The following is a 14962-nucleotide window of genomic DNA, read 5'->3' as shown; positions in this document are numbered from 1 at the left end:
GCCAAGGCCCCTTCTCCAGGGACCAACGGGGGCAAGGAGGAGTAGGATGGGGATGCAGAAATGTTCGAACAGGTAAGTGAGCAAGGTCATGCTGGATAATGCAGTGGCAGACAAGTGGAAAACATGAACAGAGGGAGACCAGGTGTTCAAAAGCCAGGGCCATCTGCCAAAGCTGAAGGGGAAGAAGGCTTATTCCTTGAGACGGGGCAGCGGGGAGGCCAGTGTATCCAGAGAAGGATGACAGGGCGGTGGGCAGAGAGGCAGTGGCTCCCCCATGTCCACGTCCTAATCTGCGGAACCTGTGAATATGCAACTTTACAAGGCAAAGGGACCAGGCAGATGTAATGAAGTGAAGGACCTGGAGGTAGGAAATTATCCTGGACTAGCCAGGGCCCCAGTGCAAGCGCAGGGGTCCTTATAAGGGAGCTGAAGGAGAGCCACAGTGAGAGAGGAGATTGGAGGATGGAAGCCACAGAGGAAGGGGCCTGCAGCTGAGGAATGCAGGTGACCTCTAGAGCCTGAAAAAGGGCAAGGACACAGATTATCTCCTAGAGCCCCTCAAAGGGATGGGTCCTGCTGCCTGTTGTAGACATCTGAGCTCCTGAACTTAGGATAATGTGTGCTGCTTTAAGCCATGGAGTTCATGGCAATCTGTCACAGCAGCCAGAAGAAACTCATGCGGGCAGTCAGGGGTGGGACGAGGCAGGGCCTGATGGGCTTCAGGCCCATGAGAAGACAGGGCAACAACATAACCCAAATTACCATTTTGAACGCTCACTCTGGCTTCCATGTGGAGAGTGGATTGGGGAGGGGTAAACAGGGACCTGTTCAAAGGCTGTTGAAGTCACCCGGGTGCAAATGGCAGCTTCTGGGGCTAGGATGGTGGTGGACAGCTGGAGAGCGAATGGTCTTACAAGGAATTTAAGAGGAAGAATATCTAGTAAAGCTGACCCTATGCACACCCTAGGACCCGGCACCCCCACTCCTGGGCACAGCCCAACAGAAATGAAAACACAGGCACAAAAGCTATGGCAGCAATGTCCGCAGGTGCATTATCTGAAATGGCCAACTACTGGAAACAGCCCAAATGTCCCGCAACAGGGGACCAGAGAAACAAACTGTGGTGTATTCACACGGTGGAATATTACTCGGCTGTAAAAAGGAACACACTACCGGTATACGTAACACAGAGAATGAATCTCACAGTCATAACGTAGAGTGGAGGAAGCCAGGCACAAAAGAATAATGTATTGTGTGATCCATTCAGACGAAGTTCAAGAACCCTCAGTGTGATCTATGTGTCAGAACACAGAGGGGAATGGAAGGCAGGGACAAGGAGGGGCTCAGGGGGGATTCTGGGGTCTGGCCATGTCTTGTTTCTTAATCTGGGTGCTATAGTTACATGGATGAGGGTGTGTACTTCATGAAAATGCACTCATCTGGTCACATATCATTTTTTTCAGTACATATAATTTAATACATTCGTATCATTAGTCAAGATTAAATCAGTCTGCTTACAATATCCATCACCTTAAATATTTGTCTTTTTTCATGCTAGAAACATTCAAATTATTCTCTTCTAGCTATTTTGAAATATACAATAGAGTATTGTGAACTCCAGTCCACTTCTGATCCATCAAACACTAGATCTTATTTTTCTGTCAAACTATCATGAATGTTTTATGCACTTTGCTGTATGCATGTTATACTTCAATGCATAATTGCATTGTAAAAAAGAGGTAGATTTATCAACAAGTGAATGGATAAACAAACCGGGGTATATCCATGCCACAGACTACTACTCAGAAATAAAAAGCTATGAACTGCTGATACACTCAACAACGTGCACACATCTCAAAATAATTATGTGAAGGAAAGAAGCCAGACCCAAAAAAGTACATACTGTATGATTCCATTTATATACAAAACTCGAGGAAATACAAAGTCATTTATAGTGACTGAGAAGATCAGTGGTTGCTTGGGGGAGAGGGGGCGGGAGAGAGAGCTCACCAGGAGTGACAGAGATATTCAGCATGTGGATGGTGTTGAGGGTTCACAGTGCATACATAGATCAAAAGTTACCAAATGGTACAGTTGATTGTACGCCAAAGATGCCTCAATAGAGCTATTTTTAAAACAGAAGTAGAGCTCCAGGATTTGCCAATGGATGAGATGTGGGGGGTGCGGGGAAGGAGGGAGGTATCAGAGGGACCCAGGAACCAGGCAGCTCGTGGAAGGCAGGGCCTGGATCTGTGTTTTAGCACCACTGTTCCCAGTTCTAAGCACAGAACTAGGCACAAGGAATTCTGTGCAGTAGATGCTGGTTCCCTGATATGGTTTGGCTCTGTGTCCCCACCCAAATCCCATGTTGAATTGTGATCCAGTGTTGGAGTGAGTGTTGGAGGCAGGACCTGGTGGGAGGTGACTGGATCATGGGGATGTCTTTCCCCTTTGCTGTTCTCATGATAGTGAGTTCTCACAAGATCTGGTTGTTTGAAAGTCTGTGGCACTGCCCCCTTCACACCCGTGCTCTCTCTCCTGCTGCCATGTGAAAAAGGTGCCTGCTTCCCCTTCGCCCTTCCACCGTGATTGTAAGTTTCCTGAGGCCTCCCCAACTATGCATCCTGTACAGCCTGCAGAACTGTAAGCCAATTAAATCTCTTTTCTTCATAAATTACCCAGTCTCAGGTAGTTCTTTATAGCAATGCAAGAACGGACTAATACACTCCCCATGAGAAATGGTTTCTTTCTAAACTTGTACTTGGATTGCAGGGCCTGTCCTCTGCTGCCCATTCTTAGGGTGGTGTCTGTGTTTCCTTGGTCAAGTCACCCATGGGAGATCCAGGACAAAGAGCAGAAGAAAGTAGGGAGAAGAACAGGGAGGCTGAAAGAGGCCCAGGTGCATCACTGAGGCCCCAACAGCATGTCCTGGCCTTCGCTGAGCATGTCACATGCCTCCCATCCTATCTCAGCTGTGTTAGAGCCTGGACACGCTGACAAGGTCGGAACTGATATCATACCCATTGTACAGGTGAGGAAACTGAGGCATTGTGGTGAAGAACCCAGGCTCTAGCCCAGTGGTTCCCAACTGGGAACAATGTTGCCCCCTAGTTAGGATTGGCAGATTTAGCAAATAAAATACAGGACATCCAGTTAAACTTGAATTTAAATAAACAATGAATTTTTTTTTTTAGTATAAGTATGTCCCAAATATTGCATAGGACATTCTTATGCTATACTTATGTGTATATTTGGGACATACTTATACTAAAAAATAATTCCCTGCTTATCTGAAATTCAGATTTAACTGGGTGTCCTGTATTTTATCAGGCAACTCAAACCCCAGCAGACATGTGGCGATGCCTGGAGACATTTTTGATTGTCGCAACAGGGGGTGAGGGGTAACGTATGGGGGATGGGGGGGACAGCCACTAGGACCTAGGAGGTAGAGGCCAGAGACACTGCTGCAGGTCTGATTTCGGACAGCCCCACGGGACAGTGTTCCCTGGCTCCAAATGCCAATAGTGCCAACGTTGAGAAGCCATGACCCAGAGCTAGACCTCAGGGCTTGACATTTGGGATGTGCCACTGAAGCGTGAGAAAGAGGCAGGAGGGGGAGGCCTGGGCAGATCCTGCCTCACCCACAAGCCCCGGGAGGCTCACCAAGGAGAGGAACAGTGAGCGGGTGCACACAGGAACAGGCGCATGGTCCAATGCCCTGCACGCGTGTGCCTGACGCTTGCATTTGTCAAGAAAGTGTGTAAAACGATACACAGGCATCTAAAAATAATTAAATAAATAACTAGAGAGGCCCAAATTAGCTGTCTGATGGTTTTAGCATGGAGATTTGGTACAGCTTGCTCCAAGCATCCTGGTTTCCTAGGATACGTTGGCCACGCATTAGCTGTCTCAGGCCAAAAATAAAAGATTTGTGAGAAAGAAGCCACAGGACGGTGCCGCTGCCACTGCTGCGGTGCTCATCACTTAAGAAACCAGACGCCCCAGCCTCCCAGGAGAGAGACGGCTTAGCTCTCTCTTCCTCCCGTTGGCAGGAGCGCACAGGGACTCAGAGAGTGGCCTCTGGAGCCTGACGGGTCTGACTTCAAACCCTGGCCTGGCAGTAACTGGGCAGCTGTGGGAATGTGATTTGCCCTCCTCAAGCCTCAGAAAAGTTCTTCAGCAAAAGGAAAGACACTCCCCCCATCGTAGGGTGGCACAGAGTTGTTGGGCACAGAGGAAGCATTCAATACCTGGGAGCTGCTTCTAACACCACCAAAATAGATGGGCATGACGGCCAGTGCTCAGCACATGGTACCAGGTGCCACGAAACATGTAGAGATGCTGCTAGCCCATAGAGGAGACGCAGCCCTGCATCTACACCCTCCTGAGCCCACCTGCCAGGAGCAGAGGGAGACAGAGAACCTGAGACAGCCCGCGCTCAGTTACCTGCCCACTCCCCCATGTTTGTTCCTGACTGGCCCCAGAAGCCTGAGAGTCTGCAAGTTTGGGCTCAGGGATCTCTGGAAGGAGCCTGGCGCTGCTCTCCCCATGGAGCTCTGATGCCCTGTTCATGCTTGGGAGGTACTAACAACCAAAAAGAGGAGTCCTGATTAACAGCCAGCACTTAGGGAGTGTTCTCAGCCTGGGCTGCCCATTAGAATCTTCTGTCCGAACTGCACTCTTGACCAGTTAAGTCAGACTCTCTGAGGCTGAGGCCTGTGCATCGGGATTTTTAAAGCTCTCAGATGATTCCAACGCACTGCCAAAGTTGAGACCAATTGGTCTAGATCAAGGGTTGGCAAAACTTTTCCTTTTTTATCGAGACAAGGACTTGCTCTGTTGCCCAGGCTGGAGTGCCATGGTATAACCATAGCTCATTGCAGCCTCAAACTCTGAACTTAAGCAGTCTCCCACCTTAGCCTCCCAAGTAGTTGGGACTACAGGTGTGTACCACCACACCTGGCTAATTTATTTTATTTTATTTTTTGTAAAGATGGACTCTGGCTTTGTTGCCCAGTCTGGTCTTGAACTTCTGGCTTCAAGCGATCCTCCCATCTCGGCTTGCCAAAGCATTGAGATGACAGGTGTGAGCCACTGTGCCCAGCCACAAACTTTTTCTTAAAGGGCTAGAGAGTAAGTATCTTAGGCTGGGTGGGCTGAAAAGTCTCTGTCACAACTAGTCACCTTTACCCTTGTAACTCAAAAGCCACTATAGACAATATGTGAACAAATGAGCCTGTTTGCATTCCCCAGAATAATTTATTTATGGGCACAGAACTTTGAATTGCATACAGTTTTCATGTACCACAGAATATTATTCTTTTGCCTTTTTCCAACCATTTAAAAATGTAAAGGCCACTCGTAACTGGCAGGTACAAAGACAGGCACCAGGCTGGATGTGGCCCACAGGCTGTACTTTGCCACCCTTGAGAACCATATTCAATTTTTGACTCAAGTTATGTTAATTAAGCATCTGCTATGCACCAGGCATAGTGCATAGTGCTGTGTATCCTGGGGATACAGCTGGAAGCATATCAAAATCTCTTGACTTACAAAGCATGTGCGTGCACTGTTGGGACTGTATTATTTCACCTCTCAACACCAGCAATTCTGTTATTTGCCTTTCCCGGAAGTGCCTGGCAGCTGCCAACCTAAGACTGAGCCCAGAGGAGAACTTGGATTCTAGAAATTGCTGTCTGAAGCTCCCCTCACCTTCCAGGATGGTCCCGTCTCTCCCCACTGACTGTTTGCCCAACCCGGTGCGCAGGTGCTGGGGAGGGACTCACAGGGACTAGGTGTTTGCCTCCTTCCTACAAGGGACAGCAAGCAGAGCTGAGTGGCTGCCTGGTGCCTTGCACTGCTCCGAGGGCTTTAATCCATGACAGCATTTGTATGTTTCCACCCATTTTACAGAGGAGCTAACTGAGCCCAGAGAGATGAAGTGATTTGCCCAAGGACCTCCGCTAAGTGGTCCTGGCTTTCAGGAAACCAGACCTACTGAGGCAGCTGAGATGATCAAGTTTCAAGAGTGAAGCTGTGGTCAGACCCAAGGATCCTCCAAGCAACCTCCCCCAACAACTGACCTTGGCTGGACTTGCCTCTTCCACCTTTGCAAGTCACTGGATCACTTCCCCCAGCCTGGAGGTATTTTCCCTGGTGCCAATCCCAGTGTTCCCTTATATTCCTACTTACTTTCAGCATTGGGACATTCCACTGACAAACTGTGAGTGTACATCAACATTTTCTTTAGTTTTTGTTGTTGTTACCAGAAATCAAAGTCCTCTGCTTCTTCATTTATCACTGTAGTCTTCCACCCCACAGGCATTTTTTTTCCCCACAAACATGCTTGCCTCTCCCTCTTAATTTCTCTTCTCTGGGTTGATTTATGACATTTCTAAGCCTGCCCTCAGGCATGGGGGACCCTGGGGTTGCATTAGGGCAAAACCTGCATCGACTGTGTGCCAGGAAATGGGATTGGAATCCTCACTTCATCCTGGTTTCTCAGTAATGTGCCAGGGCGGGTTCTTGTAATGCCTTGCTTTCCCGATGAGGCTAAGAAAGGCGAAACCCCCCACCTTTAGTTTATGGAGCTGATCAGGTGGCAGAGCTGTGCGATCACCCAGACCTGGGCTCACATTCCAGGTACCTGGATGCTGTGACCTTGAGAAGTGGCTCCCACATGTCCAGAATTCACCAACTGGCATGACTTTTCAGAAGGGGATGGCAAGAGACCACCATAGGTTAGTAATAATAACATTTTAAAGTTACTTTCTGCAATCAAAATCATTTCATAGGAGAATCTTTAACATCAACATAACAGAAATAACACTTCTTTTTGCAAAAAGTTCACAACATCTTCCATGTGGCCTAATTTCGCAGCTGCCTGATGGAAACGTCATCCCAGACCAGAAGTGGTCCTCAGCGCTGAGCGGGGCAGTCACCAGGCAAATTGGCTCCTTTGAATCTCAGTGCTCTCCTCTGCAAAACGCGATAAAATTAACGGCCGCCTAGAGTTGTTCAGTGATTGAGTCAACAAATATGCAAGTAACACTTCCCAAGCACCCGTGACGTGCTGGCTGTGGGAAGTTGCTGGGAGCGTGGAATGAAGTACACGAAGGTCTTTAACCAGGGCCCGGCTCCGGGCCAGGCTCATAAGCAGCTGCTCCCACGGCCAGGCTATTAGCGTCGCTGGGGTTGTTACTGTGGGCATTGCTGGTGTTGCTCCAGTCAATTCTCCTCCCACCCCAGGTGGGTCTTCCGGGAAACTCCCAAATTTGGGTTCTTCCATTAATGGAGAGGAGCTTCAGTTTCAAACTCCAACAGCCTGAATTAGAATCCTGACTTCACCAAGTGAGCAACTGACAGCTGGCTGAGGTGGCTCACGCCTGTAATCCCAGCACTTTGGGAGGCCGAGGCGGGCAGATCACTTGAGGTCAGGAATTCAAGACCAGCCCGGCCAACATGGCAAAGCCCTGTCTCTACTAAGAATATAAAAATTAGCCGGATATGGTGGCACACGCCTATAGTCCCAGCTACTCGGTAGGCTGAGGCACAAGAATCGCTTGAACCTGGGAGGCGGAGGCTGCAGTGAGCAGAGCTCATGCCACTGCACTCCAGCCTGGGCAACAGAGCCAGACACTGTCTCAAAAAAAATAAGAAAAAAGAAAAAAAAAGGGAGCAAGTGACCCTCTCTGGGCATCCATTTCCGTGTCTGTAAAAAGGGACAGTACTGAGACCTACCTCTCATAAGGTTCTCATGAGAACTGTGTGAAGTAATTTAGGTGAATGCCTGAGCAGTGCTCAGCGTGTAGGAGGAATGCAAGATGAACTCAGTATTATTATTTTGAGACAGGGTCTCACTTTGTCGCCCAGGCTGGAGTGTGGTAGTACAAACACAGCTCACTGCAGCCTCCACCTCCTGGGCTCAAGCAATCCTCCTGTCTCAGCCTCCCAAGTAGCTGGGACTACAGGCACATGCCAACATGCCTAGCTAATTTTTGTATTTCGTGTAGAGACGGAGTTTCACCATGTTGCCCAGGCTGGTTTCAAACTCCTGGGCTCAAGCGATCTGCCCACCTCAGTCTCCCAAAGTGCTAGGATTACAGGCGGGAACCACCGTGCCTGGACTGAATTCCATATTATTGTGTTGTTGCTGCTGCTGAGATATGCCAGCCCATCAGACTGCAGATCCCATTCTCTTTCCATTCTCTGTGGCAGTCTCCATGGATGCTGTCTGTCCTTCTCTCTCTCTCCTTCTGAAGTCCACTTGACCAAATGACTTCAAGACCCGCAGAACAGAGTAACAGCCTGTCCTTAGCCATGAGCACAGGGATGCTGGCTGGCCACATGGGCCGACGCAGTGCTGTTACTCCAGTGGCCAACTGAGACCTTCCCCGAAAGGAACCAGACCCTCCAGGAAGCAAAGGCAGCCCTGTCCACCCGCCCTTATGGTACCAAAAAAAGCCCTTATATATAAAACCAAGAAAGCAATTTGGCTGTTGGCTGCATCCTAAATGCTGAAACCTGGCTTCTGACGGCTGAGGCTGTTCCCTGCCGGAGAGGCACATACAGACCCCCTGACCTCAGACAGCTGTGTCCCGTCTCCCCACACTAGCTGCCTGGTCACTTTGAACCCTGGGATGCCACCAAAAGGGGCCGAAGCAAATGGCGCTATAAACCAATGGCGTAATGACCCACCCTGGCCAGAGATCACTGCACCGTGGGATGCGCCTCCTTGGAGGCCAGCTTCCATCCTCCTTGTGGGGAGGTCTGCAGTCATCTGACAGTCAGTGTCTCCATGGAGCTTTCTCTGTGCTAGGCTGGAAGCTGGGGTTACACGTCAAACAAACCAGACAGATCCCTATTGTCAAAGGGTTTACAGTTTAGTGAGGCAAAGACAATGAGACAGCTGTACACGCTCAACCCAGGTTGTTACTGGTGACCCAAGGGAAAGAAATAGGGTGATGGGGTAGGACATAACGAGATGAGGGTAAGGCTTCCAGGAGGAGGTGACATTCAGGCAGAGCCCTGAATGACGAGACCATGCCAGGCAGGGGAACAGCAAAGGCAAAGGCCCTGGTGTGGGAAGCAGCGGCCAGGTGCAAGACGGCTGCTAGGGGCACCAAGCAAGAGAACAGGAGGAAATGAGGCTGGCCAGGGAGCAGGGCCGGTCAGCCAGCCTGAGTGCCCTGGGCCAGGGGTGTGGACTCAGTGGGGAGGCCTCCAAGGGCTGCAGCTGTCTGTGGAGGGCCGATACTTGGCCTGGTTCCCCTGGAGGCACGATGTTGAAAGGAGGCCTTGTCCGTCTCCCAGACTTGGCCCGAGCCAACGCCGATCTTCTTCTCAGTGGTAGAAAGGTGATCTTGTCCAGTGGTCACAGGTTTGGAATTTCAAATTGCTTTGTTGGGCTTTGGGTGAGGAGAAAGGGATAAGATTTACAATTCAGTCCAGAGCGGGCATTTTTTGTTTCTGTCTGTTTTCCTGACAACTTTTGCTGTCAGAAGGATAAGCAAAGAGTCAGGGGGACCTCAGCGTCAGTTCTTGCACCAGAACACATGCTCTCTGAGGTCAGCGATTGTGTCTGCTTTGGTCATAACCAAATCATCAGGGATGGAACACTGAATGAATGAATGAATGAATGAATGAGTAAATGAGGTAACTGAGTGAGTGAATGAATAGTAGAATTCTGGGGGGCGCTGTGGCCATACTGGCATTGTTTGAAGAAAACTTACATAGTATTTCCTAGATTGCTGAAGCAATCAACGTACATTGATTCAACAATTTTTCCAAGACAGGGAGCCCCAAGTGCTTGTTTCCATTGTAACGTGTGTCCCCATTTCAGAAACCAAAGAGGGTGACTCCTGCAAAAAGGGATGGTGCTAGGCCAGGCGAGCTGGCTCACGCCTGTAATCCCAGCACTTTGGGAGGCCAAGGAGGGTGGATCACGAGGTCAGGAGATGGAGACAATCTTGGCTAACATGGTGAAACCCCGTCTCTACTAAAAATACAAAAAATTAGCCAGGCGCAGTGGTGGGCGCCTGTAGTCCCAGCTACTTGGGAGGCTGAGGCAGGAGAATGGCATGAACCTGGGAGGCGGAGGTTGCAGTGAGCCAAAATCGCGCCACTGCACTCCAGCCTGGGTGACAGAGCAAGACTCTGTCTCAAAAAAAAGGGATGGTACTGGGTTGCACAGTGTCACCCAAATTTCATATCCACCTGGGACCTCAGATGTGACCATATTTGGGAAAAGGGTCTTTTCAAATGTCATGAGTTCGGATGGGTCATACTGGATTTGAGTGCACCCTAAATCCAGTGACTGGTGTCCCTGTGAGAAGCCCAAGTGAAGACACAGAGAGTCACACACGGAGAGGAAGACCATGCACAGACAGAGGCAGAGATCTGCCTGCCGATCTCTGTGACGCGTCCACATGCCACACATTGCCAGAGGAGCCAGCAGCCACCAGGCCGGGAGAGAAATGCTGGAGATTCTCCCTAGAGCCCCTAGAGGGGCCAGCCCCACTGGCATTGTGATTCTGGACTTCTGGCCTCTTGGACTGCGACAGAATGAGCTGCTGTTGTTTTAAGTCCCCCCAAAGACAGGGACCAGGTATTTTTGGCTCACCTTTGCATTTCCCTCACCATTGCCCAAGTCAACGTGGTCTGAATGTGCCACTGAGGGCAGAGAGTGTTGAAATGGGCACCATGCACCCTAGACGTCGGAAAGACCAATCTCCAAACCTTCTGCATGTGTTTCCTGGGCTGCTGTGACAAATTCCCAGAAACTGATGGCTTCAAGCAGCATTGATCCTCCCACAGTTCTAGGGGACGAAAGTTCAAAATCAGTTATTGCAGGACCAAAATTAGAGTGTCAGCAGGGCCAGGCTCCCTCCAGAGGCCCCATTGGGGTCCCACCTGCCTCTGCCAGCTTCTGATGGCTGCCCGTGTGCCCGTGTCCCTTGGCTCACGGCTGTATCACTCCAGTCTCTGCCTCCTCTGGGTCTCTGCCTCTAGTCTCTGCCTCCTCCCAGGTTTCTTTCTCCCCCTGCCTGGTCTCTGCTTCCAGTCTCTGCCTCCCCCCTACCCCGGTCTCTACCTCTCCGTCTCCATCCTGGTCTCTGTCTCTGCCTCCCTCTGCCTGCTCTCTGCCTCTACCCCGTCTCTGCTTCTGTCTTCCCATGGCCTTCTCCTCTGTGTGTGTTTAATCTCTCTGCACATGTTGAATCTCCCTCTGCCTCCCTCTCATTTTACAGATAAGGAAACTGAGGCTTGGAGGTCGTAGCTTATCTGTAAAATGGTGTGATAACACCAACCTCCAAGGGTTGCTGAGGAGTTGACATGGAGCCGCTCCAGCTCCAAAGTCCCCAGCACAGCACCTCCCTGTAGTGAGTGCACCACAGGGGCTGGGGTTGTTATTGTTGTGTTTCTGAGATGCATTTTTTTCATATTTTAATCTTTCAGGCAGAAGGCTGCAACCTACAATCACTGTGTAAATTTAACATGGCCAAACATCTGTTCTGCTCCCTCCTCTCCTCCCAAAAGTTGTTTCTAAATAGAGCATGTGACGCTGTGAAGAGCAGATACTTTCCTGTTCCACGCTTTTGTTGGGAGAGGACAGGAGTGAAAGAGGCGATGACTGGGAGGGGCTTGTCTAAGAGGAAGCCCCGGCTTTCTCTGCGGTGGGGTCTGTCCTCTTCTGGGTGCTCGTCAGTCACTCAGATGAAGTCACAGAACCCATGCTTGTCAGATTTGCAAGTGTCTCCAAGGGTAAGGGGCACCCAGGGGCTGAGGGTGAAGGCCACGGGCTGAGAAGCTCTTGCCAGTGGTCAGTGAGGAGCAGCAAATTCGGGTCTTGGCACTCAGCCTCCTTAGGTCAGCTGCAAAATCCGAGGGTGACGCTGATCAGAATGGCTACATTAATTACAGCAGCAAACCGAGTGCTGGGGAGGATATGGAACACCAGGAAGTCTCCGTCCACTGCGGGTGGCAATGAATGGGCGTCGGTACGACCACCTTGGAAGACTGATCAGGAATATCTACTATAGCTAAACACAAGCCCACCCTCTGCCAGCGTTCCCACTCCTGACAAAGGACCCCAGAGAAAGGAGAATAAGTGTGCAGGGAGCAAGCCAAGAGACAATGGTAAGAGTGTCCACAGCGGCCCCACCTGCAAGAGCCAACAGCTGGGAACAACCCATGCCCATGACAAGAGAAGGGACAAATCACGGTGTCTGCACACAAAGGAAAGCTGCAGAGCCATGAAAAAGAACAAAGCAGCACGCCTTTGTGCTTAGGGTTAACCTAGCACGCCTAACTTTGAGTGAAGAAGTCAGACCCAAAGAATACATATCACAGGATTCTGTTTACAGAACATCAAGCCCGGGTGCCTTGATTCATGCCTATAATCCCAGCACTTTGGAAGGACATGGTGGGAGCTTGAACCCAGGAGTTCAAGACCAGCCTGGGCAACAGAGGAAGACCTCGTCTCTACAAAAAATTAAAAAATTAGTTGGGCGTGGTGGCACACACCTGTAGTCCCAGCTACTTGAGAGGCTGGGGTGGGAGGATCACTTGATCCCAGGGGAGATGAAGGCTGAAGTAAGCCATGATCACACCACTGCACTCCAGCCTGGGTGACAAAGTGAGACCCTATCTCTAAAAATACAAAAATAAAAATAAAACAATAGAAAGTCAAGCATGAACTAAAGAAATCTGCCGTCAAAGAAGTCAGAATCGTGGTTATCTCTTCCGCAGGGACGCAGGTGGGCAGTAACTAGAAACGAGGGGGGCAGTAACTAGAAATGAGGTGGGCAGTAACTGGAAACGAGGTGGGCAGTAACCGGAAACTTTCTGGAGTGACGGGAATGCTCTCGATCTTGATCCGGGAGGTGGTGATCCAGGTATATTCAACGTGAAAAGTCATCAAACAATCGACTTTGGATTTGTGTGCTTTGCTCTCAACATATGCGCTGTCAACAACAACAAAAAAGCGCTACTCTGCCCAAGCATTCAACCTACATCAACGCACTTACCCCTCACCATAACCGGATGAAGAGGGAGCTGTTATCCCCACTTCGCAGAGGAGAAATCCTGAAATCTCCACGGCTCCCTAGAGGGTGGCAGCCTGGGTCCTGTGAGCCAGATTCCCACCGTGAGCTGCAGAGATAGAGGCCACACCTGCAGGTGGGCTTCCCTGGGTCCAGCCAGAACCTGTCCTTGCCCTGCTCAGCTCCGGAAAGACCCCATCTTGTGGTACTGGAGGATGCTGCCATACCATGGACCCCCAGTGAGAACAGGGCCAGCTTCAAGGGATGTAACATTCAGCCACATGGGGCTCTGCCCTCAGAAGGGGCTCTGAGTTCTGCTGTCACCAACCTGAAGTTCTTGCTAATTTTTGAACATGGAGCCTGGCATTTTTAGTTTGCAATGGGCTCCACAAATGATGTAGGAGAGCTTGAATAGAACACCGTGATGTTTAGCATGGCCCTTAGTTACTGAAGGGCCGTTCTATGGAGAGAGAAGCATGTTTATGCTGCTAGGAAAACAAATTATGGAAGTTATAAAGCAGGCAGACCCCAGCCTGATGTATGGAAGGACTTCCTGCCAGTGACAATGGTTCTAAATAAGCTGCCTCCAAAGAAAGAGTGTTACTCTGTGCCAAGCATTCAGCCTGCATCAACGCACTTACCCTTCACCATAACCGGATGAAGAAGGAGCTATTATCCCCATTTCGCAGAGGAGAAAAACTGAGACTCTGCAGATTTTATTAGCTTGCGCTGCATCACTCATCTGGTTAGCAGTGATGCTGGGACTTGAAACCAAGTCTGACTTACTCGGAGTTGGCATCTACCACCAGAGTCCTCAGAGATTCAAGCTGCATGCTGCACATCTGGGGCCAGCGGAGAGGCTTGCGGCCTCGGAGCCGCTGGGCTTCAGAGCTCAAGGTGGTGATTTCGGGATTTCAAACACAGACAGGAGGCAAAGCAAAGAAAGCCAGGGCAATCACTGTGTGCCAGCCACAGAGGGCCCCCCCTGCGGGCTGCTGGCATGGGGAGACCAGGGAACAAAGCTGCTCAGGGCATTCAGGAGCTGGTGGGACACATGAGTAAAGCTGACATCTGTGACACTAGGGAGGGGTGGGGACCGAGGCAATTCATGTTTAAAAAGTGTTTAAATACCATGCAGGCAAAACCAAAACCCCTCCTGCAAGCTGCACTCAGGTCACCATTAGTGGTAGCTGTTTTAGACTGACAGCCCCATGAGGGCAGGGAGGGTGTGTCATGCTCAGCACTGCCCCGCACTGCCCCCCACCAGCCCACCACAGGGCCTGGCAAGCAGGTAGCCTGTTTACAGGACATGTGGCCCCAGTGGCTGTCTGTCTCACTGCCCCTCTTCCTGCCCAATGCCACCCCATAGGGCTGGGCCATGCCATAGGGGGCAGGACCCCAGCTCACCTGGCTCTGCCTCACCCACCTGATTCCTATCCCCTCCTCTCCCACTTCCCACTAGCACAGGCCTAACTTAGAACGTTCTCGGAAAAAAAAAAAAAGGCTGAGTACTAGACAAGTATTGGGATAGCGCAAGGGTTAAGAACAAGGGCCCCAGGAGTAGACAGACCTGGATTTGAATCAAGCCCCACCACCTCCTAGCCACACGACCTTAGAAAAGTTACCTCGCCTCTCTCTGCCCTGGTTTCCACATCAGCAAAATAGGAATAATAATGGTGACTAATTTGGGGTTTTTTTGTGAATATTGTTATATAAGACTTGTAATTTTGTTAATATTAAGTTGCATGTAATACATGTGAAATGCCCAGAACACCACTTTACACGTAATAGGCATTTCATCGGTGCTATCTGTTCTTCTTTGCTGTTGTTGCTGTTGGAGACAGGGTCTCATTCTGTTGCCCAGGCTGGAGTGCAGTGGCACAATCATAGCTCACTGCAGCCTCAAACTCCTGGGCTCA

This window comes from Gorilla gorilla, chromosome 21, assembly GCF_029281585.2.
Source record: "Gorilla gorilla gorilla isolate KB3781 chromosome 21, NHGRI_mGorGor1-v2.1_pri, whole genome shotgun sequence".
NCBI lineage: Eukaryota > Metazoa > Chordata > Mammalia > Primates > Hominidae > Gorilla > Gorilla gorilla.
This window is presented reverse-complemented; position numbering follows the sequence as displayed.